Here is a 23,046-nt window from a genome sequence, read left to right as displayed (position 1 = left end):
CCCATCACAGAGAAAACAGCCTCTGGTCTGGAGGACAAACATTCAGAAGGCTGAGAACAAGGCCTGGGGGTGTATGTGCTGTGATGACCTGTACCTCTACCCTCGTGTGTTTCAATGTGGAGTGGGGATGAGCCTGGGAGATTCTGAGTGCAAAGGGCCACGTTGGTGCCTGAGAAATGCTTTATCAGTTGAGCTAAGAGCTCGACTCTAGAGCCTCTTAGTTTTACTTACAACACAATCACTTAATAGCTGTGTGGATAAAACTTTTCCTCTCCTTGGTTTCTTCATCTGTAAAGTGGGAGTAATTTTTTTTTTTTAATATTTATTTACTTGGTTGCCCCAGGTCTTTAGCTGCAGCATAAAAACTCTTTTTTTTTTTTTAAATTTTATAAAAACTCTTTAGTTGCAGCATGTGGGATCTAGTTCCCTGATCAGGGATTGAACCTGGGTCCCCTGTGTTGGGAGGGTGGAGTCTTAACCACTGAACCACCAGGGAAGTCCTGGGGATAATAGTTTTGTGACAGTCAAGCCAAATGATGCATGTGTAATTGCTTAGAGCAGTGCCTAGCATGTTTTAAGCACTAGATACATGGTAGCTGTTGTAATTGTTATTTATGAAAATGTCCAGAGAGCAGGCTGGTCGTCTAATTCCTTTCCCAGAGGTTTTGCCCAAACTTGACAAGTTCTATGGTTCTGATCACCTTCCAACCTTATCCCACTCCCGCATCAGGGGAAACAGCTCATTCCCTGGAGAAGCTTCAGGCCCTTGGCTCACTTGGCAGCCTGGGCAAGCCCCACCATGGGGGTGCAGAGTGGATGGACTCTGCCCTTCTGAAAGGCATGAGGGAGAGGTGGTAGAGAGGGCTTGGGTGCTGGCGCCCTGGCTTAGAGCCCCTGTTCAACCACCTACTAAGGTAAGGCCAATGTTACAGGCCTTCATCTATACAATGGGACTGCCAAGAGAGTCCTTGTGAGATGCAGTGAGATGATGCTTGGAAAGGGTGCAGCGGAGCACTTCTCCTCTTCCTCTTCTTCTTCTCTTTAAAAAATTTTTTACTTATTTATTCAATTTTGTGTGTGTTTTTTTGGCTGTGCTGGATTTTCGCTGCTGCTTGGGCTTTTCTCTAGTTGTAGCAAGCAGGCGCTACTACCTAGTTGTGGTGCATGGGCTTCTCAATGCAGTGGCTTCTCTTGTTTTGGAGCATGGGCTCTAGGATGCTCGGGTTTCAGTAGTTGCAGCTACCGGGCTCTAGAGCACAGGCACAGTAGTTGTGGCCCACAGGCTTAGCTGCTCCCTGGCATCTTCCCGGATCAGGGGTCGAACTTGTGTCTCCTGCGTTGGCAGGTGGATTCTTTACCGCTGAGCCACCAGGGAAGCCCCTCTCTTCCTCTTCCTGTCTGTCTCTTTCTTTTCCTTTTCCATCTTTGTCTTCTTCTTCCTCAGTGGAGTCTGCATGCAATGGCTTCCTTACATGTCCTTCAAGATAACCTGGGGCCTGTCAGGTCTGGACTCTGGGAAGAAATGTGGGGCTGCACCTGAGACTCAGGGGAAGGGAAGAGATGAGTAAGGAGAGAAAACAGCAGAAAGGAATCAGAGAGATGACACCCCAGAGGTGAAGGTGGAGAGAGAGGAGCCCAGTCTGAAAGCTGCAGCAGTGCTGAGGTCAGGGAGGGGGTCCAGAGCCTGACCCCACTGTGTGTCAAATGAGGGAGGGAGGAAGTACTCCATGGAGTGGGGGTGGGTCGGGCAGCTGTCAGTCCACCACGAGACAGGAACAGCTCAGAAAGGACCTGGCCACCGTGTGTGCACAGAGTTGAGAGAGGGCCTTGTCTTGGTTGAGGGGCAGGAAGGTCCAATCAGGCAGCCGGGGAGACAGGATTCTCAGGGACACAGGTAGAGGTGGCCCAGGCTGGGACGGCTGAGCACTGTCCCTGGATGCCATGGTCCACACCGGGGACCCAGCCCACAGCCTTCCTCCCCATCCCCTGAGGGACCATGCAGGTCCCAAGTCGCTTTCTCTGAGAAGCTTTCCTCTGACTCCTCTCTGCCCCCAGCCTGACCTCAGTCCACTGTCTCATGGCCCTCTGTTCTCTGCTATCGCACTGACCACAAGCTGAGTTTATTGTTTGGCTCTTCCTTACAACATGTAAGATCTGGGAGTGGATGCCCTGGAGCATCAGGTTCACCTCCTTATCCCCTGGGCTCAGCTCCATGCCTCGGGCAGAGCCAGCCGGCAGTAAATATTGGTTGAACAGATAAATACAAGCTAAAAAATATTGCTTGGCAACAGCAATGGTGAGGAAGAAAAGGCTTCTTCAGTGATCTTGACTACCCTTTCCTCTCTTCCTTCCACCATATATCAAGCACCTACAATGTGCCTAGTGCTATGTTAGGCACTGGGGTGCTGTGTCGAATGCAATGGAGAAGGTCCCTGTCATTATAAGGCTTGTATTCTAGTGGGGGAACCGGGGAAACATCAAGCTACAAGTAAGGGTACAAAGTCCGGTAAGGATAAATGTTTCAGGGAACAACAGTGTCAGGGCTGTGTGTACACATGTGGTCTTAGGCTGGGAAGGGGACACTTTGCTGACTCCTGGAGACCGGAATGAGGCGAAGTGGAGTGTCACGCTTACACAGGGGCATGGAGCTCCTGGTGGCAGGCATGGCAGGTATTAAGGCTGGGTGGCAAGGGCAACCTTGGCATGTTCCAAAGTGGTTAGTTGTTAAGCTGTAGAGAGACAGACTTGAAGGGCTTCCATCCCAGCCAGGCTCTTCTGTGATGAAGGAGGAAAGGCCCTCAAAGAGGGGAAGGCATTGCCCCAGCATGCCAGTGGCAGGGCAGGCAGCAGAACCAGGAGTCCTGGCCTTTGAACCCCTGCCACTGTGCCCATCCTCAACAGCTCCTGGTCTGGGGTCAGAAGTACCCTCAAGGACCACTTCAGGCTGGAATCTCCCAACAGGAAAGCAGGTGGGGCCTCCCAGAGCCTGCACAGCCTCAAACCCGCATTGTGCAGATGAGAAGACTGAGAACCAGAGAGAGGGGAGTCATTCCCCAAGCCTCTCAGAAAGCCCAGCCAGCATGATTTCCAAACACCCATCCTCTTAGAAGCCTAGCAAGACACTGAGTAGGGGGTCGCATCGAAGGCTGCTGGATGAAGGCATGAATGATGGCCCAGGGCTAAGGGGAGATGCAATGACTCGGATGCACTGTCTCTATGTTGTATGCGCTAGTTCCCTGTGGTGATGATCAAATCAATATTAATGAATGTTTATTCAATTTACCATGTGTCAGGCACTGTGCTGACTTAACTGCATTGCCTCTAAATTTAATCCTTGCAATTAGCATACGAGGTGGCAACCAATCCTCCTACTTTACAGGGAAGGAAACTGAGACTTAGGGAGCCAAGTAACTGAACTAAGGAAGCCAGGAGAAAGGGTGAGTTCATGAGAGAACCTCGGAGATGGAGACGGTTGCGGGGCTGAGTTAGGGCACGTCTAATTAGCAGAGTCAGTAGAAAAGCTGTCGTTGCAGTAAGTCTGCCCAGCTCATGGGAGAGGATGGGAGAGCAGTCCAGGGCTGAGAGAAAATCTTCTGATCTGTGCATGAGGGTTCAAGTGGGAAGGCCCCTTCATACCACCTCCTACCTTATTTGGGTCTCACAAGAACCTGGTTGGGTGCTTTTCCTTGTCTTACCATGAAGAAGAACAAGGCCAGAAAGGGGAGTGCCCAGGGTCACACTGGGAGCCGAAGCAGGTGTCCTTACGCCCCAGCCAAAGCTCCCCGCTCACCTGCGTCCCAGTGTCTATGGTCCCATGGGGAAAGTCAGAGGTCAAGAGGTCATGTCTCCCAACTCCTGGCATTTCTGGTTGAATCACGTTCCCCAAAAGATATGTTGACGTCCTGACCTCAGTACCTGTGAAAGTGGCCTGGTTTGGAAATAGTCTTGCAGATGAAATCAAGCTAAAATGAGGTCACATTGGTTTGGGAGGGTAGGCTAATCCAATAGGACTGGTGTCCTCTATAAAAAAAGAAGAGACAGACACGTGGAGAACACCCTGTGAAGATACAACTCACAAGGAGAATGCCATGTGACATAACAGAGACAGAGATTAGCGTGATGCTCCTGCTCTCGAAGAAAGGTCAAGGTCCGATGGCCACCATCAGAAGCCAGGAAGAGGTAGAGATTCTACCCAGAGTCTCAGAAGGAGCATGGCTCTGTGGACACCTTGATTTTAAATATCTAGTCTCCAGCACTGAGTGAGAATAAATTTCTGTTGCTTTAAGCCATCTGCTTGTGGTACTTTGTTATGAGAGCCTTGGCAAACTCTTGTACTTGCTGTCCAGTCTTCCCACCTAGTATTCAAAAGAACCCTCAGGAATAAGGGGGAGGGTCCCCAGGCCCTTCATGCACAAGCCAGAAGCAAGGCCAAGGCAGGATTCCAATGAAGAGGGAACATACTGATAGCTTGATGCTTATAAATAACTTCTTATGTACCAGGCATTGTTCTTTGTGTTTTACATATATTACCATTTTGAATCCTCACAACAGTTATGCAAATAGAAGAGTTCTGTTGCCATCTCTATGTTATAGATGAGGAAACATCCCCGGGGAGGTGAAGTGATGAGTCTAGATCACACAGCTGACAATCAGCAGAGCCTGGATCCAGATACAGGCAGTCTGTCTCTTTACCATGACACTGGCTGGGGCAGAGGTGGAGGTGTGTATCATTCCTGCCGGAGACAAATAGACAAGCCAAGTCCTGGGAGGAGAAGAGTCAAGGGCACGTTGGACAAAAGTATGTTTTCACTAGTTTTCTACAGTAGTGAACCCAGGGAGGGAGAGCTGGTAAAGGTAAGAGCCTTCTGTAAGGAAGACCAAGGCATGGGTCTGGCCAGTGTCTGTACCACATGGGAATTAAGGCTGTGGGCTCTGAAAGGAAGCCCACACTGCATCTTCAGCGTGCTTCTGGGTGACATGCTGCATTAGTCAGGATAGTTAGGCAGTGCTGTGTTAAACAAACAATCTGAAAGCCTTAATGGCTTGTTTCTTGCTTCTGTTACCTATTCACCGTGGTTCCGCCAGGTGTTCACTTTCCTTGGTTTGGTCCTCACTCAGGAACCTAGGCTGTGAGGCAACCACTTTCTGGAAAAGAGTATTGGAGGATCATTTAATCAGCAATTAAATGTTCCAGCCTCAAATAATGTACAATTCAGGACCAGAACTGGTCATGTGGTCCCATCCAACCACAATGCCACCAGGAGATGTCATCCTTCCTTGAGCCTGGAAGGCAAATATCCAGAAATGTTTGGTGAACGGCACTAATGAGGAGCACATAGCCAAACTGCATTAAAGGACTAGGAAGCACATGGTGAAAAACTGGCCTCCTTTTCCCTCTCATTTTAGCTTTCAGATTCTTTCAAGGTGAAAGCCTCCATTCAGTGCTAGTGCTTCACAGACACCTACCTGACATGTGTTAATCTCTCCTTTTCATCATCTGAGAGCAACTCTCAGGTTCAGATCTTTGGACTGCAACAGTATTTAGTTAGACTTTACTTTCTTAGTATTTAATTAATTAATTAATTAATTTAAGCTGTGTCGAGTGCAGCACATGGGATCTTTAGTTGTAGCATGTTGACTCTTGGTTGCTGTATGTGGGATCTAGTTACCTGACCAGGGATCTAACCCAGGCCCCCTGCATTGAGTGTGCAGAGTCTTAGCCAGTGGACCACCAGGGAAGTCCCTGCATGTTATTCAATTTTTATTGCATTCATTTTTCTTTCTCTATTTATTTTAATTTCTGGCCATGTCACAGAGCATGCAGAATCCTAGTTCCCTGACCAGGGATCGAACCCATGCCCCCTGCAATGGAAGCATGGAGTTTTAGCCACTGGGGCCAGGGAAGGCCCTCATTGCATTTTTTTCCTTTGCCTGAGATGAGTGTTTCATTAATAGTAGTATTAAGAAGTTTCCTTGGAGAAAAAAGATTAAGTAAATAAAACAAGACCAGGAAAAAAAGAGAAAAAAAAAAATCCCAGAGGGAGCTTTAGAGTCAGAAAGCCTAGATTCAGATCCAGATACCTCCACTTAACAGTTCCTTGACATCAGGCGTGTAATGGGATCCCTCTAAGGCTTGGTTTCCCCATCTGTAAAATGTCAGCAATAGGAGACACCACGTCACAAGACTGTTGGGAAATGTTGGTCAAGCTCTTATCACATTGCGGGCCCATAAGAAGTTCTCGACATGAGCAATTATGATCCAGTGGAGTGGCCTCAGCTTCCCTGTCTCTAAAGTGGGTTCAGGGGAGTATCTAGGGCAGGCTGTCATCCCTGCTGAGGACAGTCACATAGGTGCCAGTGGGACTCAACTCGGTAGGCGAGTCTGGCAGCCCCCTCCCTGCAGGTGTTGTGCTGGGTCTCTGGCTGACAGCTGTGTTTTCTCTGCTCGGCAAAGGTCTTAACCATAAACAGCAGAAATCCAGTGACCTCCAGCCCCCAGAAAGCCTCATTCCAGGGGCCTGTGCGAGAAAAGGCTCCTTGTGTCTGGGGTAGGGGTGGTTCTGCATTCCTCAGGCCCAACCATTCGGGCAGGTCTGCTCCAGGAATGCAGCTGCAGGGCCCAGGCGCCCCCTCCCCCGCCAGAAATAGCCGGCGCTGGGCAGCTTTGCTGTGGTCTCCCTGCTCCTGGGAGGCCCCAGCCGGTGCTGGGAGGGCTGAGGGTCACAGCATCCTGGACAAGACACAGGCTGTCCCCTGGGGAAAATGGTCAAGCCCTCCCAGCTGAGTTCTGATTCAGGCATTTGGGAGTCTTGCCCTGGAACCCTAGCCCACAGAGTCATCGAATTGCGTTTAGAAAGAAAAGAACATGTTTTAACACAGCGTGAAAGGTCCTGCCACGCTGGCAGCCTCATCCGCCTCTTCGCCCTTCCTGCCCCAGCAGGCCTTCACCGGGTGCTGGGGCTCACCCTTGCCTTCACCCTAGCGGAAGCGCTCCCCCTCCTGCCTCTTGAGAGAGCCAGCCCCTCACAGTTCAACCCTCTTATCTCAGTAAACATCACCCCCTTAGAGAAGCCGCCCCTGCTCACTCCATCTAAGTGGCCTCCCTAAATCACCTCAACCATGTCTGTCACTTTCTTGTTTATTATCTGTTTGCCTACTTATGATGTCACTTTTCCCCACTAGAATGTAAGTTCCATGATGATGGAGACCACGCCTGCTGTCAACATCTGCGTTTTCTCTGTTCAGCCAAGTTCTCAACCATGAACATCAGCAACAAGATGACTTCTAGTCTCTGGAAAGCCCTGTTCTCAGCTCTGTATATATTCAATAAATATTGGCTAAGTGAATGGGTGAATGAATAAAAGAAGAATGCCAGAAAACAGCCTGGATAATATTTACTATTCAGTTCTTAATGCTTTCAGTTCTTAGGCATTCAGTTCTTAAGTGCTTTCTCTCTGCCCTGCACTGCGTTGAGTGCATTATATACAGTATTTCATTTAGTCCTGTTGCAGCTCTATGAGGTGGGTACTGGTCTTCCTATTTTCAAAGGCCCAGAGAGGTTAAGGAACTAGCCTGGGTCACATGAGACAGGCATAAGAGACAGAATTGCAGCTCCACCTGCAAACTGGGTTTGTCTAATGGCAAATTCTGTGCTCTTAACATCCCCCACTCCCTCTGCACCCAGAGGTGGGGAGTGACCTGACCAAAGAGGAGTGGAGGGGGTGTCAGAGAATCTTCTCACTGCCTCCTACCTTGTCTCCCAGCCTAGACCGTTGCCAGGACCTTCCAGCCAGGGCCCTTCACTGAGAGCACACAGGGTCAGTGTCTAGCTTCCGCGCAGCCCCAAGGCAGCTCAGGTTCCTCTGAGTCATCCGAATCCCTGAGGCCCCCCCAACAGGTCAGCTCCCAGGCCGTCAGGCCGTGACCCAGGGCCACTCACCCGGCTGGCTCTCACACCCGGGCTAGCCAGAGGACGAGCGAGGCTCGCCCCAGGTTACAGGGGAGGGCCTGTGGCTGTGCTGCCGTGCGCTCAGCCCTGAAGAATGCTGCTGACTCATGGCAGGCGGGCTGGCCGCTGTGACTCAGGGGCGGTACAGGCCTGGCTCCAAGAGGAGGAGGCAGGGGGCTCCGGGTGGAGTGCAGGCCAAGCCCCAGCCCCAGGACTGACATGCTGCGAGGGCTATCACCCTGATACCCTCCAGTTCCGTGACCTCAGACAGCTCTACCCTCAGTGGGCCTTGAACTTCCCTGTCTGCGCAAAAAGCAAAGCATGATCCATGACCCGTGGTCATCTGCCGTGAAGAAAATGAAAGTGCATGAGAGCCAGGTGATGTGGGGCCTTGAGTGTCGGTGTGAGGAGGCTGGACAGGACTTGGCAGAGGCCAGAGCCCTGAGCTGGGAGCTGGGAGTCCTGGGTTCATTGGCCCCTTCACACCAACTCATTGCATGACCTTGGTAAAATTACCTCCCCTCTCTGTCTCCCTCATCAAAGGCCCGCTTCTAGTGGGCAGAGTGGATGGTCACTGACATGAATTTGTCCATATGGTTCCCTCTGCTGAGAAAGCTCTGGCTACTGTGTCTACCTCCTGATCATTCAATGGCTTGTTCAAATGCCACTTCATCAAAGGAGCCTTTCAGAAACTTCCACTCAAAAGTCATGGCTCACAGATATTAAAATGATGGGAAATGATGGCATGAATCTACATTTGATGACATTTAAAAAAGTCCAAAATAGATTAAGTGAAGAAAAAAAACAGGAGACAGAATAAAAAGCATTAAAGGCATTTTTATCTATATATGTGTGTTTATAGCTAGAAATGCATTTAAAAAAGGTCTGGAGGATATCTATATCTATTTATCTATATGTATATATATATATAAAATGTTAACCAAGATAATCTCTGAGTCATGACAATTATGGTGATATTTATTTTTTCTTAATATTTTTCAAGGTTTTCTAAAGTATATGCGACAAGCATGCTACTTTTATAAACAGACCTTAAGCTTCTTTCCAATTCTCTTTTAGCTCTGATCTTTAAATGTTCCTTTATTTATTAAACTAAAGTATCATTTTCTCAGAAGAACACCCTGCCTCCCACCTCTTCAGGAAGTGTAACTTCTCCAGACTGCAACCATGTGACAAGCAATGGGAGCTGCCCTCTTTCTGCAGATCTACACCTAGTCCCTGTTGATTGGCCAGGGTGGGCACCTGATTCCAAGCTAAGCCAATCAGAGCTCTTCTCTGGGACTTTTAAATTTCACTGCGGTAAAAGTCATATAATCTACAGTTATAAGAGTTAACAATTCAATTCAATGTTGTACAACCACCACCTCTATCTAGTCCCCAAACCATTTTATCACCTCCAAAGGAAACCCTATACCAATTAAGCAATTACTTCTGATTTCCCCTTTCCAATTCCCCTAACAACCACTAATCTACATTCTGTCTACGGATTTTCCTCTTCTAGATATTTCACACAGATGGAGTCATATAATATGTGAAATTTTGTGTCTGGATTCTTTCACTTGGCATATTAGTTTTGAGGTTCATCCACATTGTACCATGTATCAGAACTCCCTTCCTTTTAATGGCTGAGTACTATTCCATTGTACGTATTTACTACAATTTGTTTATCCATTCATCCCTTGAAGGCTATTTGGGCTGTTTCCACCTTTTGGCTACTGTAAATAGTGCTGCTACAAACATTCGTGTACAAATATATGTTTGAGTTCCTGTTTTTAGTTTTTTTGAGTATATAACTAGGGATGAAATTGCTAGGTCATATGGTAATTCTGTTTAACTTTTTGATTTCCACAGTGGCTGAACCATTTTACACTCCCATCCATGATATAGCCACAAAGTCTTCAGGATTTTTTAACTTGAACTGAGGAAGAACAGCTCTGAGTCTCTTCCTGGTGAGTCTGGGGATGTGAAAATAACACCCACAGAAGGGAAAAGGTAGAAGATGGAAAGACTGCAAGTCATCCCCAAAGCTTCCCTCTGTCCCACCTCCGTTCTCACGGTTACACAAGCCTTGCCTGCACTGGCAGGTTGGGTTTCTGTGCCCCCAAGTGTCCTGACGGATCCCCTCTTCTCAGTGCTGCGTTCAGAATCTTGATGTCTCAAGCTGTGTTTGAGGGTGCCCCAGACCCAGCCCTCTACACGGGGAGCCACTGCATATCACCTTAACCGTGAAGCCAAACGGCTCAACCAAAGTCTCCTCTGCTGTTCCCCAGGTCTTCAGCCAAGAGCCCAGACAGACCCTAAGAAAACGTGACCCTGGCTGGTCCTATAACGAGAGTCAGTGAAGAAGGCTGGTGGTAAGGGTAGGTGGGAGGTGGATTAGAGGGGAGAAGAGGGCAGGGGTTCTCCTGAGGACACCGCGAAGCTGGGAAAACTGAAGGCAGGCTGGAGGCCAGACCGGGGGTGGGGGGGGTGCAGGGTGGGGGTGGTAGGAGGAGGAAAAGATGGAAAGAAAAACCCAGCAGAATTGCCAATGTTTAGATGGCCTTTCACAGAGTAATTGAGACAGTGCGTCCATGGCCAAACATGAAGGCAATGTTTCTTCAGGTTCTAAGAGGAATAACTCTGATTTTGTTTTCTGGGTGGGGAAAAGGGATGAAGAGTGATGGAGAAAGGTGGTTTTGGAGGCAGGATCCATGCCATTCTGACCCCTTCATTCTCCAGAGTCTCAAATCTGTGATCTGGGAACAGAGCCCACCTGCTTGCTTTCCTAAACAGGATCTGGGGAACACACACTGGCCCCAGGAGGAGGGCCTCTGGGGTATGTCCTGCTGCTGCTGCTGCTGCTAAGTCGCTTCAGTCGCGTCCGACTCTGTGCGACCCCATAGACGGCAGCCCGCCAGGCTCCTCTGTCCCTGGGATTCTCCAGGCAAGAATACTGGAGTGGGTTGAGTATGTCCTAGTAGTGGACAATGGGAGAATGTTCTGGATGACTTGAGTGGTGTAGTATTTACGGGATGAGGGTAGGTCACAGGGGGAATCTTAGGTAAACTGTTGGTAGGAAAATGACTTTGTCACCATTTTCTACAGAGAAAATGGAAAGGTAATCACTCTTTCCTCTTTCATGGTTAGTTGCATTTTTCTTTCTTCTTCTTTTTTAATATTTACTTATTTGGCTGTGTTGGGTCCTGGTTTGGTCATGTGGGATCTTTCATTGCTTTTTGTTTTCCACAGTTGCTGTGCTGTTTTACATTCCCATTCATAATATAGCCACAAAGTCTCCGAGACTTTTTAACTTGAGCCAAGAAAGAGTGGCTCTGTAATTCTGGCTCAGTAATTGTGGCACATGGGCTTAGTTGCCCCTTGGCCTGTGGGATCTTAATTCTCCACCAGGGATCAAACCTGCGTCTCCTGCACTGGAAGGTAAATTCTTAACCCCTGGATTACCAGGGAAGTCCCCCGCCTTTTTCTTTTTAACTTCTGAGAGTTGGAATGCATAAAACACAGGACTTCACACAGGAGGCACTCACTGATGGTGGCACTGCTCCAGGTTGGTGGCCTAGAGACACAGGTCTTCTGTCCAATTATATTCCATGTGTATCTTGGTTCACATGACACACAGGCTGCCATAACAAAGCACCACAAGCTGGGTGGCTTAAATGCCAGAAATGTATTATTGCCTCCCCTTTCTGGAGGCCAGCAGTCTGAATCAAGGTGTCATCAGGGTTGATTCTGCTGAGGGCCGTGAAGGAGAATCTGCCCAGGTCTCTCTCTTGGCTCCTGGTGCTCCGCTGACAATCTTCTGTGTTCATTGTCTTGCAGATGCTTCACTCCAATCTCTGCCTTCATCTTTACGTGGGGTCTTCCCTTTGTTTGCGTCTCTGTATCCAACTTCCCCTTTGTAGAAGAACACTGGTCATACTGGGGTAGGTCCCATCCTACTGACCTAATTTTAACTTGAGAATCCCTATAAAGACCCCTTTTTCAAATTAGGTGACATTCTGAGGTACTGGGGGTTAGGGCTTCAACATATCCTTTTGGAGGGATACCATTTGACTTATTGACAACAGGATAATCATCAAAAGGAAATAAAAGGTCCATCCACATCTCTGCAAATGGCACAATTTCATCCCTTTTTATTCATGGCTGAGTAAAATTCCATGAATGTGGAATTCATTCCATGAATGTGGAATCCATATATATGCCACATCTTCTTCATCCATTCCTCTGTTCATGGACTTTTAGGTTGCTTTCATGTCCTTGCTATTGTCAATAAGGCTGCAATAAACACGGGGTGCATGTATCTTTTGGAATCATGGTTTTCTCTGGGTGTATGCCCAGGAGTGGGATTGCTGGGTCATATGGTAGTTCTGTTTTTAGTTTTTTAAGGAACATCCATACTATTCTTCATATGAGAACCTATTGTATAGCATAGGGAACTCTACTGAGTGTTCTGTGGTGACCTAAATGGGAAAGAAATCCAAAAAAAGAGGAAATATGTATACCTATTGCTAATTCACTTTGCTACACAGCAGGAACTGACACAACCTTGTAAAACAACTATGCTCCAATAAAATTGTTTTAAAAGGAAATAAAAATTTATGGTACATTCCTAATTGTATGAACTGTATTACAAAGAATATTCCTGACAAGAAATAATTTCTATTTTGTCTAAGTATCTCTGAGCACTAAATCCTCTGCTTACAATTGGCCTGGCAGGCCTGGTAATTGGAAGAATTTTCCACAGCCTAGTTTCTGGCCCTTTAGATTTCAAATGGTTTCTCTTCTCTAAGACATATAGTTTTGTGGCCAGATACGGGGGGACATGTTCACATCACTGTGTGGGGTCTGAGCTTGTATATCTGGACAGGTGAATGGCCTCCATGGACAAAAAGAGGGTCCCAAAGACATTTCAATACCAACACAGCTGACTTAACTGTACATGGAAACTATACAGCCCCTCGATGCAGACTGAATATTTCCCCAATTCACCTTCCCTTTAGCCAGACCCCCAAATGCCACGGCCATCCTGACATGAGGAAAATATGACAGTGAGGAAGGAGGTCAGAGTGGAGTCAGTAATCTCAACCCATTGCAGTTAAAATGACTTGTGCAAATTTCACAGAAGTACATGACCATGTGAACACATGGCCAGGGCCCCTCCTGGGGATTAGGGAAGGGCTCATGCCAGCAAGGGATTCTGAAGCTTATGCTGTACTAGTTTTATGGTCCATCTGCCTCAGAACGGGCACTCTCTCAGTCTTAAAGACATCCCATAAACATTTGTTTGAGAAAAACTTATTCACCTACTATGTGCCAGACCCCGTGTCAGACACAGATGAGCCAGAGACAGATAGACTGAGCGCAAATCAAGCATCTAGACATCGCAGTCTCCCCGAGGGGCCCAGCCCTGGAGACACTGGGTTTTCCCAGGCGTGAGTCATCAAATAAAGTAGAAAAACTAGCCTCATCTTCGGCTGGAAAGTGGGGCCCTTCCCTTTGAAATGTGTGGTGAAAATTCCTGGGAGAAGAAGCCTCCTCCCAGATTTATCCTACCAAGATAACCTTGATGCTGGAGCGCCTTTAACAATCAGAGTTCCAGCTCAAAAGGAGAGGTTGTCCATTAAACCAAGAGTGTGGGAGTCAAATCTCCCCAACTCAGACCTCAGAGCCACACTACTCCCAGGAAACTGTCCCCTGCCTGGATCTCTGAACACAGGGGACTAGAACTTCAGCCTCTACATTCAACTTGAGGTCCGGCCCAGAACCTTCCTGCTTTGACCCAGGATGAGCAGAAAGTCATGACTCCCTAAACCAGTCCTGCTGGTAACTGACTGGTCTCAGCTGCCTGCCTCAGCCCCTGCCCAGCTTCGCCCAGGACCCTGGCCCTCTAAATCATCTTGAACGGCACATACTTTGGGGCATCCCCCTCTCTGAGCCTCAGTCATATGTGAAGTAGGATGGCAATAGACTATTTACTCCCAGAGGGCCAGGTAGTTTGTCCTGTCCACCCCTGTAGCCTCAGGCCAATTGAGTGAATGGCACACAGTTGGTGCTCAATAAGTGTTCAAGTGAATGAATGGAATGAAGAGATCCTTGACTTCTGTGTGCAGGAGCAGTAGCCGGTACTTGTTCAGATGCAAGTGACAGACAGCACAAACTGGCACCAGGAAGACCATATGGGTTCATGTTACTCACGTCCAAGGGTGGTTCTAGCTTCAGGATTCATATGCTCAGAAGCTGTTATTATGGATCCATTTGCCTCCGTCTCTGCCCTTTGCTTTCTTCTCTGTTAGGGTTAGCCCCAGGCAGGTCCAGGCTTACAGTCCAGCAGAAAAGAGACTATCTTCTTCTCAAAAATTCAAATAAAAATCTAAGAATCAAGTCTTGCTGGACAGACTTGGATCTCTTGTCCATCCCTGTGGCAGGGGGGCATCTGACGCTCCGATTATTGAAGCCTGCCCCTGGAGTTTACCTACCAGTGAGAAAGAGTAGTTCTTTTTTTTTAACTTAAAAAATGTTTTTGGGGGGAAGAGGTGCTGTGTTGGGTCTTAGTTGCCACACACGGGGTCTTCACTGTGGCGCATGGGCTTCTTTCCAGCTGTGGCCCCCGGGGCTTTTGAGCCCATGGGCTCTGTAATTATGGCTCACGGGCTTAGCTGTCCCATGGCACATGGGATCTTCGTTCCTCGATCAGAGATTGAACCTGAGTCCCCTGCACTGGAAGAAAGATTCTTAACCACTGGACCACCAAGGAAGTCATCTTTTAAAAAAAAATAAATGATTTTTTTTTTTTTGAGGCGCATTTGTGCAAAGGAAAATCTGGGTTCTGGCTCCAAGAGAGGGGAAAATGGCTCTAAGGCAGGCAGCAGGTGCCCACCACAGAACCCAACTGATGTCTGAACATTTGGGCAACTCTTTCCCTCTCTGAGCCTCAGTCTTTTTGTGTGTCCTTCCTAGTGCTTTTGTGGGGGTCCAAATGAGACCCCACAAAAATAATAATAGCTAACATTTATTGAGGCATCACTAGGCCCTGTGTTAAGTAAACCTTTTACACGTTTACTTTAATATTTACAACAATCTATTTTACTGATGGTTGAGAGCTGTTCCAAGGCTTGTATGCTGTCACACAGCTAGCTAGCAAGGGTGGGGCTGGGGTTTAAATCAGTGCCCTCAAGCATGAAGCTATATATAAACTGTAAATAATTTTACAAGCATAAGGGATTATTAGTAATGGCCTGTACTGTTAATAATAGTAATTTTTTAAAAACCCTGAAAGGGAAATTCAAATAAATTCAAACAAATGTTTGTTTAGCACCTACTATGGGCTGATCACTCACCAGGGGCTCAGAAGGAGACACATAAATAACTGTGAAACAGGCAGGCTGTGATCTAATAAAGCCATAAACACGCCCCAGGGGAGTGTGGGGAGCAAGAGATTGACTCCACATGGGGAAGGGAGGGGTGTGGGGATCTGGAAAGGTCTCTTAGAAGAGGTGGGATTTGAAGCTGAGCTTTAAAGATGAAAGGACTTCAACAAAGGGAGGAAAGAGAAAATCAACTTTATAAGGGACCTGGAAGGATCTGAAGACCCAAAGTGGAGTTCCTGGATAAGAGTTAAGCATTTCTTTGCAAAATAACTTCACACCAGCAGGAGCTTCAAAAAGTGATTGACTAAGTAGAGCGCAGCAGTTGCCATGGGAACAGAGGCAAGCCTTGTCCCTGCCATTAGTGAGCATTCCTGCCTTCGAGCTGTCTAGCCGAGGCCAGGAGGCTGCGGGGGCTGTGCTGTGCTGTCCCCAAAAAGAAAAAGCCCAGCAAGATTGCTGCCCTGAGAGGTTGACTCTTGTTTCACAGGGAAGCAGAGCTGACAGGTGACATCTGGGTCTGAGAAGATAGACAGCCAGGGGAAGCCTGTGCCTTGAAGGGCTTTGGGACATCCTGAAGCTACTGGAGCTGGCAGTGGGGCCTCAAAGACGGGGATTTGAGGGCAAGGAACAGGCCTGAGAGCAGGCTTGCCAGGTGGTTCCCTTCCCCCTCGAGGCCTGAGCCAGACCCATCTAGGATGCTGGTGTGAGGGAGCCTCCTAGAGTATGTATCTGTGACATTTCCAGGCCCATTCAGACCTCCCAGAGCTCTTGGGACCACCAGAGCATTCCAGTACACTGGGAATTTTGGCGTTTAACCACTCAAATGCAAAGGGAAAAACGGTAGTGAAGACACTATAGATGGACCTGGTGTCTTTAACGGGAGGGAGAATGGATAGCAGTCATTAGATTTTAGACCTAGCTTCAAATCCTGGCACTGACACTTCCCAGCTGTGTGATCCTGGGAGCAAAAGACTTGTGCTGTGCTGTGCTTAGTCACTCAGCCATGTCCGGCTCTTTGTGATCCCATGGACAGTAGCCCGTCAGGCTCTTCTGTCCATGGGATTCTCCAGGCAAGAATACCGGAGTGGGTTGCCATGCCCTCCTCCAAGGGATCTTCCCAACCCAGGGATAGAACCCAGGTCTTCCGCATTGCAGGAGAATTCTTTACTGTCTGAGCCACTCTTTCTTTACTTCCCAAGTTTCTCCATCTGTAAGATGATGGTAATAATTTTACCTACATCATAGGACTGTATGAGAATTGTGAGATAATGGATGTAAAGTGTCATGCATGGTACCAGGCACATAGTAGATGTTTAATAAACGCAAGCTATTATTATTATAACTTCTGAACTTCAAATTGGTAATCATTTAGGGTTTTTTCCCCCCAGGCAGAGTCTCCTTATAAATTTGTGCTAAAAGCCAGTTTCTCCAAGTAGTACAATAGATGATGACAACTGAAATATGGTGATGGTACTCATTTACCTTCCATGTATCCAGTGACTATGATAAAGGAGAAAATCAAAGTTCTCCCCCTAAGTGCTGGACCAAGGGGCTGGATTTTTTTTTCACTGCAGTCAGTGGGTAGCCATTGAATGTTTTGGAGGACAGGAATGACTTGACTTAGAAAGAATGTGGATTTTTGTCCCGGAGGCTGTACACTTGTAGGAATAGACTCTAAATATAATGACAATAGAATCTAAGTATAGTAACAATAATAACAATAGCCATCCATTCTCAAGAGCTTATTATGCACCAGGCACTGTGCTAAGAGTTTCATTTGCCTTGTCTGTTATAATCCTGACAACAGCCTTATGAGGTGGGTACTATTATTATTTCCATTTTACACATAAGAAAATTGGGGTACTGAGAGGTTAACTCAGATAACTAAGTCACACAGCTAGCAAATGGCAGCACTGGGCTGGAACACAGGCAATCTAGCTCTGGCTTCTTACCTTTAACCCCAATGCTCTTGCCTTTCCTGAATCTGCAAGGAACGTGGAGCCCTGGGGTGGGAGGAGGGGGCCACAGCACTGGTGGGCAGCCTGGCATCCTCTGTTTCAGGAACCCCCCAATTTTACTGAGTCTCAGTGGCCCCCCATTCTCTATCTGACTCTCTGAGACTTCACCTCTTTCTTTGAAAGTTCCATCTGGTGTGTGCATATGTGTGTGCACATGTGCATATCTGTGTGTGTATGTGAGAGAAAGAGAGAAACTTCAGCTGATCAGTGAGGACAGAAGCCTCTGGACATCAAAGTGGGAGGAACCCCAGATAGACAGAGGGACGGATGGGCTGGAGGCAGAACTGGGACCCGTTAGACTAATTTCTCCCCAGGCTGGCAGATGCCACGGCGGGAACTTCTGAGAAGGTGGAGAACAAGTCCTTTCATACGGCCTCCCTTTGAGCTGGCCTCGAGGTGGGGCCGGGGTCGGGTGGGTGGAGGGTGGGGAGTGTGTGGAGAGGCAAGGCCACAGCCGGGCTGGGCAAACAGATTGGGCAGCGACTGTGAGCACAGAGCGCCCATTGTGTACCCAGAGCTCTGCTTTCAATAATCTGCTCGGAAGAATGTTTCATTGAGCGCCAGAGAAAGGAGCCATTGAAATGCCCCAGGCTGGGGCCCCGTGAAGGGTTAAAAGCAAGGGGCTTTGGGTGCATGGGCTTTTGCCACTCCAGGCTCAGAGGTCTAACACAGGATCCTGACAGGCAAGGGGCACTCAGCGAGACCACCGGGAGGTCCTGGAAGCAGGGGTTGGGGGAATGTGTCTCACCCGGAAATGCTAAAGGGGGTGCCCTAGCATGAAGGAGGAAAGCACTTTTCCTTCCAGAACCATTTTGCCCCAATACAGTAATATCCAGCAAGAACCGGGCCTCAGCTGCCCCTCAGCCTGCCCACTGGGGAGACTGACTCACGTGGGCAGGCTGGTCTCTACCTGAACTCCTTACACACACACTTCACTGGGGCCCTGGCAATACATTTTCCTATGGCAGCCAGCTTGGCTTTCTTAGACACCTCTGACCTTACCGTTAATCACTAATAAATTATAGTTAACGATGCTCTAGTTGACAGCATAGGGGTTAAAGCAAGAACCAGTGGTCATTGAACAATGCAAACAAGGGCACCTATGGAATTTTCTCCTGTGGAGGTCTTTTCTCCTCAGTAGGAGGATTTAGTCTATCTATCAGAAATGGCCCCTGGAGTGGAATTCCGTGCTCCCACCGGTGTGCATCTTGGCCTAGTGCCACGCACCCTCTCAAGCTACAGAGGCTTATGGGGCTTGAAGAGCAGGGATCATAATGCTGGCATCTGCAAGTTGCAAGGAGGAGGCAGAAAGTGGATGAGCTGAACTGGCCCCTGGTTGCTGAGCCTGACCTCCTCACTCTGTAACTCCTCACAGCTGTGAGGCACCCTCATCACCATGGAACCACTACAGAAGGCGGTGCCTCCTGAGCCTACAACTTCCGGGAGGATCCTCTACAAACTGAAGCTGAGCTTACACCATGAACCTGTCATAGTAACCATTTTGGATGGGAAAAAATAGTTGATGCCTTCCCTAGCTTTCTTAAAAAGAGGATCCTAAACAGGATTGACACTCTGGAGGACAACCCATCATTACTTCTGTGCTTGGCTGTGATTTGGTGATGCCCTTGATTCTGTTTGGGTGGATATGGCTCTTTGTTTCTGCATCAAACAGCTCCAAACTCCCAGGCTTGTGGGATTTATCAGGCTGATTTTATGTGTATTCCTTTATTTCTCCTTAATGTTTTCACTATGAAACTGTATTACTATGAAACAGGCAGGTGCCTCTTGCACCTTCTTATGTATTCCCTCTGAGCTGCTCCCAATATACTTGGGCTGACAAATGAAATCATTAGCCTTGTAAGAATTGTGTGTGAAGTAAGAGTCAGCAGGCTTGGAGTGAGGAAGGCCTGAGGAGTTCTGCTCTAAGTTAAAGGATTGAACTCTGTGACATTTTTGTCTATTCAGAGGCCTTCTATGTTTTCTTTTAGATCCTTGATTTGGTCCAGCATAGACAAACTGAGTTCCAGAGGATGACAGCATGCATAATCTGTGCATAAGATCTTTGCCAAGGTCAATTAAATCAGAAGGAAATAATATCTGTACTGAGGTAATTTTAGTTCAAAGATGGCTAAACATAACATACACACCTACACACATGCACACATCCCCCCTACAGTAATACACACACATACCTACGCACATACACACACCCCTCCACAAATGCACACACACACATACCATGCACAGCAATGAAAGACAAAGCCACAAAAAAAGACTCACCTGTTTTTTCACCTTTATATCTTGACATCCTAAATTTTCTGGGGACAAAGAGTTAGAAGTATAACAATTTCAAATTGGAAAGAACTTCCAAAGTCCTTCAGTTTTGCTCCCCATTTTAGTTCAGGAATCTTTCCTATTACCTCCTGGACAGACAGGCACTTTCCCCTCCTGTTGCGTGGTTCCAATAATGAGGAGCTCAGAGCTTTTTGAAGTCTGATTTTATCAATGGAAATCTCTGACACAAGTAACGCCACTACACCCCTGCCACATCTGATCTGCATTTCGTGTGCGGGTGTTAGGCTTCTGGTAGAGTTTTCATATAACTGTCCTTTGGGGTTGATGGGGTAGGTGTGCTCCTATAGGAATGGGGGAGCAGATTTCCCCTGTGAATATTTCTGCTGTCAATCATCTTATCTTCTCAACTAGAAACTGCAAAGGCTGGTTTAGCTGGAGAGGGAACTTCTGTTTCTCTGAGCCCTACTTCTTGGGTCTGAACTTGAAACATCTTGGAGTTCTTGAGAGTCTACCTGGATGGGGGTAGGGCTGATGGACATTGTCCTAGGGAAGAGGGCAGGTAGGCGCATGGTAGAGAACACAAAGAGTGAGCCACCTTCTGAAAGCGACATGACCTGGATTCACATTACTCTGTGTATTTAGCTCTCCACTTGTCATCCCTGAGCCTTTAGAAATATCTAGTTTCAATGTTGCACCCTGACCCAGTTGTATAATGGTATTAAAAGAAGAGTTTGAGGGTCAGGATTTATTTCTCTAGAATATCAGAGGCAAGGATGGAACCCGCTGAAGCCACTGTGGGTTTCAGTGATTACTAAGGGACTCTTAAAAGAAATGTGAATATTGGGGAACAAGAGTCCACCCACTCCTCTTCACATGGTGATTCACCCATCACTGCCATCCTTTTATTAAGCAAGCTGCCAGATTTCCTACAAAAGTAATCCCTTAAATTGGCCTGAAATCTGTTTTCCAGTAACTTGCACCCACAGGACTCAATCTTTTCTCTCAGAAGCACAGAGAACAATCATCAGAACCACTGACATTCATCGAGTGCTTACTGTGTGCTAGGCATTTACTAAGCACTGTGTTATATTGTGTTTATGTTATCATCCCATTTTACAGATGAAGAAATTGAGGCTGAGGGAGGCCAAGTAATTCACCCAAGGCCTAACCCCAAGTAAGTGTCAGGATTTGAACTCAAGCAGCGTGATATCAGAGTCCATGGTCTTGAACTCTCAGAAATTCTGCTTGTCTGTCCCTATGGCAACCCCACAGAGATGTGCAGCCTGTGAGCTGGCCTCCCTGGATCTGTATCTTCAAGGTTGCATCCCCATCCCATCCCCCTTGCTGTTTCTTCTTGTGCCATTTCTCAGGAGGAACCTGGTCAGTTCAGGAACCAAGAACCCAGGTCTGGGACAGACAATGCAAAGAATGCAAAACCCAAGTCCATCTGACCTCCTGTGACCTGTCCCACTTTGACATCCTGGACAGCCTCAGGCTGAAGCCTCCGGAAGCACCATTTTAGCAGCATTCCCCTCAGGAGGCTGTATTTTTCCTGTCTGTCCTCAACATTTCTTCTGCTAGAACAACAGGCTCAGTTTTCCCTTCTGATAAATCTGGTCATCCTAAATATGGGGCTTTGAGCAAACAGGAGTGGCCAGCCCCACGCAGCCCTCATTTCGAAATGCAGATTCACTTTGGGCTGCTATTTTGGAGGTCTGGTTTCTTTCCCCACACACAGTGGTTTTAAAGAAAAGGGAAGGGATCACAGCAGAATATTGGCAGGGGAAAGATGCTGGGAGAGAAGACCCACCTGGGCAGTCTCTGTATGTCAGAGTTCCTAAAACACTGGCTCTTAGAGGAACTCTGTGAAAAAGAAGGTCCTTGGTTACATAAAATTGGGAAATACAGCTTTTGGAGATCAGCATATTAAAGACTGAAGTTCCGGTAGTAAAAACGAAAAAAAAAAAAACACTAACTAGTTTTGTTTAATTCAGTTCTCCCATTAAAAAATACAGCCTCGTTAAAATCTGGAAAACAATGATGCAGAGTGGAAGTTGCAAACAGGCACCCGATGGCCTAAAATATTCCTGATACTTTTTTTTTTAAACTGATGGGAGCCAGTCCTTGAAGAGCTGGAAGTAGCTTCAGACAGCAGTATACAAATCTTTTCTTTCTCTTTTTAAAATAATTAATTAATTATATCTGACTGTACTGGGTATTGCTGTTCCCAGATTTTCTCTAGTGGAAGTGAGCAGGTGCTACTCTTCTTTGTGGTGCCTGGGCTTCTCATTGTGGAGGCTTCTCTTCTTGCAGCTTGTGGGCTCTAGAGCACAGGCTCATTAGTTGAGGCACATGGGCTTAGTTTTCCTACAGCATGTGGGATCTTAGTTCCTGGGCAAGGAATTGAACCCATGTCCCCTGCATTGGCAGGCAGGCTCCCAACCACTGGACCACCAGGGCAGTCCCTCCCGATAGGTTTGATTTGGCCTGTACAGTGCTTTGATTTGGCTTTAAACGAGTTACTAGCTCTTAACAATCGGAATATTTCTCATAACAGTCTAGATTTGGGTGTTCTTGGAAAATCAGAAGATCTGGAAACACTGGTTCACATTCTTGCATAACGAAGGTCAGCTGGACTCAAGGCTGAGGTCCCTTGCCCCATGCGGCCCCTGCCTTCCTCTGGCAACACAGCAGCCTCTCTGCTTGACTCATGTGTGATACTTGCCTGGCCCAGGAGTCCCCCAAGCTTGACTTCCCTGGTACAGAGATTTTCTTGAGTGGGTGTTGGCCTGGGTGACCCTCGAGGCCCATTCATCTGTGATACCCGTACTGATGGAGCTTCTGGAGCCTGAGGATAACGAGATGTGTACAACAGCTCCTGTCCTCTGGATACTAGCGCTGTCCGTCTAGCTGTCAACTGAAGAATGAGGAGGGGGAGAGGTTGAGGAGAGAGGTAAACCTGCAAGGCCAGTACCTAGTTTCCCGATTTCCAGACCCTGGTAAGTGGCAAAATCTTCCCTATTCTCCACTGCTGTCTCTACTGCTACTTCAGACAGCCACTGTGAGCCCCGGGGAAGAAGCCACCAATTTGTTTGTGATTTAGACGAGTTTCCGGCCATGTCCAGGCCTCAGTGTCTCCAGTGGTGGAATGACCTGGTTGGAATAGAAAATGATGCGCATCCCATCCAGGACTGGCGCTCAGATAAGCTAAGACTCCATGATCGAGGAATGTCTGACCAGGCCATTCCAGAGCTATTCCATCGAATTCCAAGCAGCCCCCCTCCCTCCTTTCCCCAGTCTGGGCCAGGGCGGTGGCTGGAGCCAGAGGGCCCAGCCGGCCTGGGCTTCCCGCCCGGGGGCGGAGCCGCCGCTGGACGCCCCGCCCCTCCACCTGGGGCTC

At 47.8% G+C, this 23,046-nt stretch overlaps 1 long non-coding RNA gene across 1 annotated transcript; it reads right to left on the bottom strand.

Moving 5' to 3' along the window:
* Nucleotides 1–1,357: 1,357 nt before the first annotated feature.
* On the bottom strand, nucleotides 1,358–7,994 carry LOC122700407. Its single transcript, XR_006342768.1, has 3 exons — nucleotides 7,752–7,994; nucleotides 5,064–5,145; nucleotides 1,358–4,733 (listed from the first exon to the last, which is right to left on the bottom strand). It is a non-coding gene; the product is annotated as an uncharacterized LOC122700407 (long non-coding RNA).
* Between the last annotated feature and the right edge of the window lie 15,052 nt (nucleotides 7,995–23,046).

The sequence above is a fragment of the Cervus elaphus genome, chromosome 9 (genome assembly GCF_910594005.1).
Source record: "Cervus elaphus chromosome 9, mCerEla1.1, whole genome shotgun sequence".
Taxonomy (NCBI): domain Eukaryota; kingdom Metazoa; phylum Chordata; class Mammalia; order Artiodactyla; family Cervidae; genus Cervus; species Cervus elaphus.
This window is presented reverse-complemented; position numbering and strand designations above follow the sequence as displayed.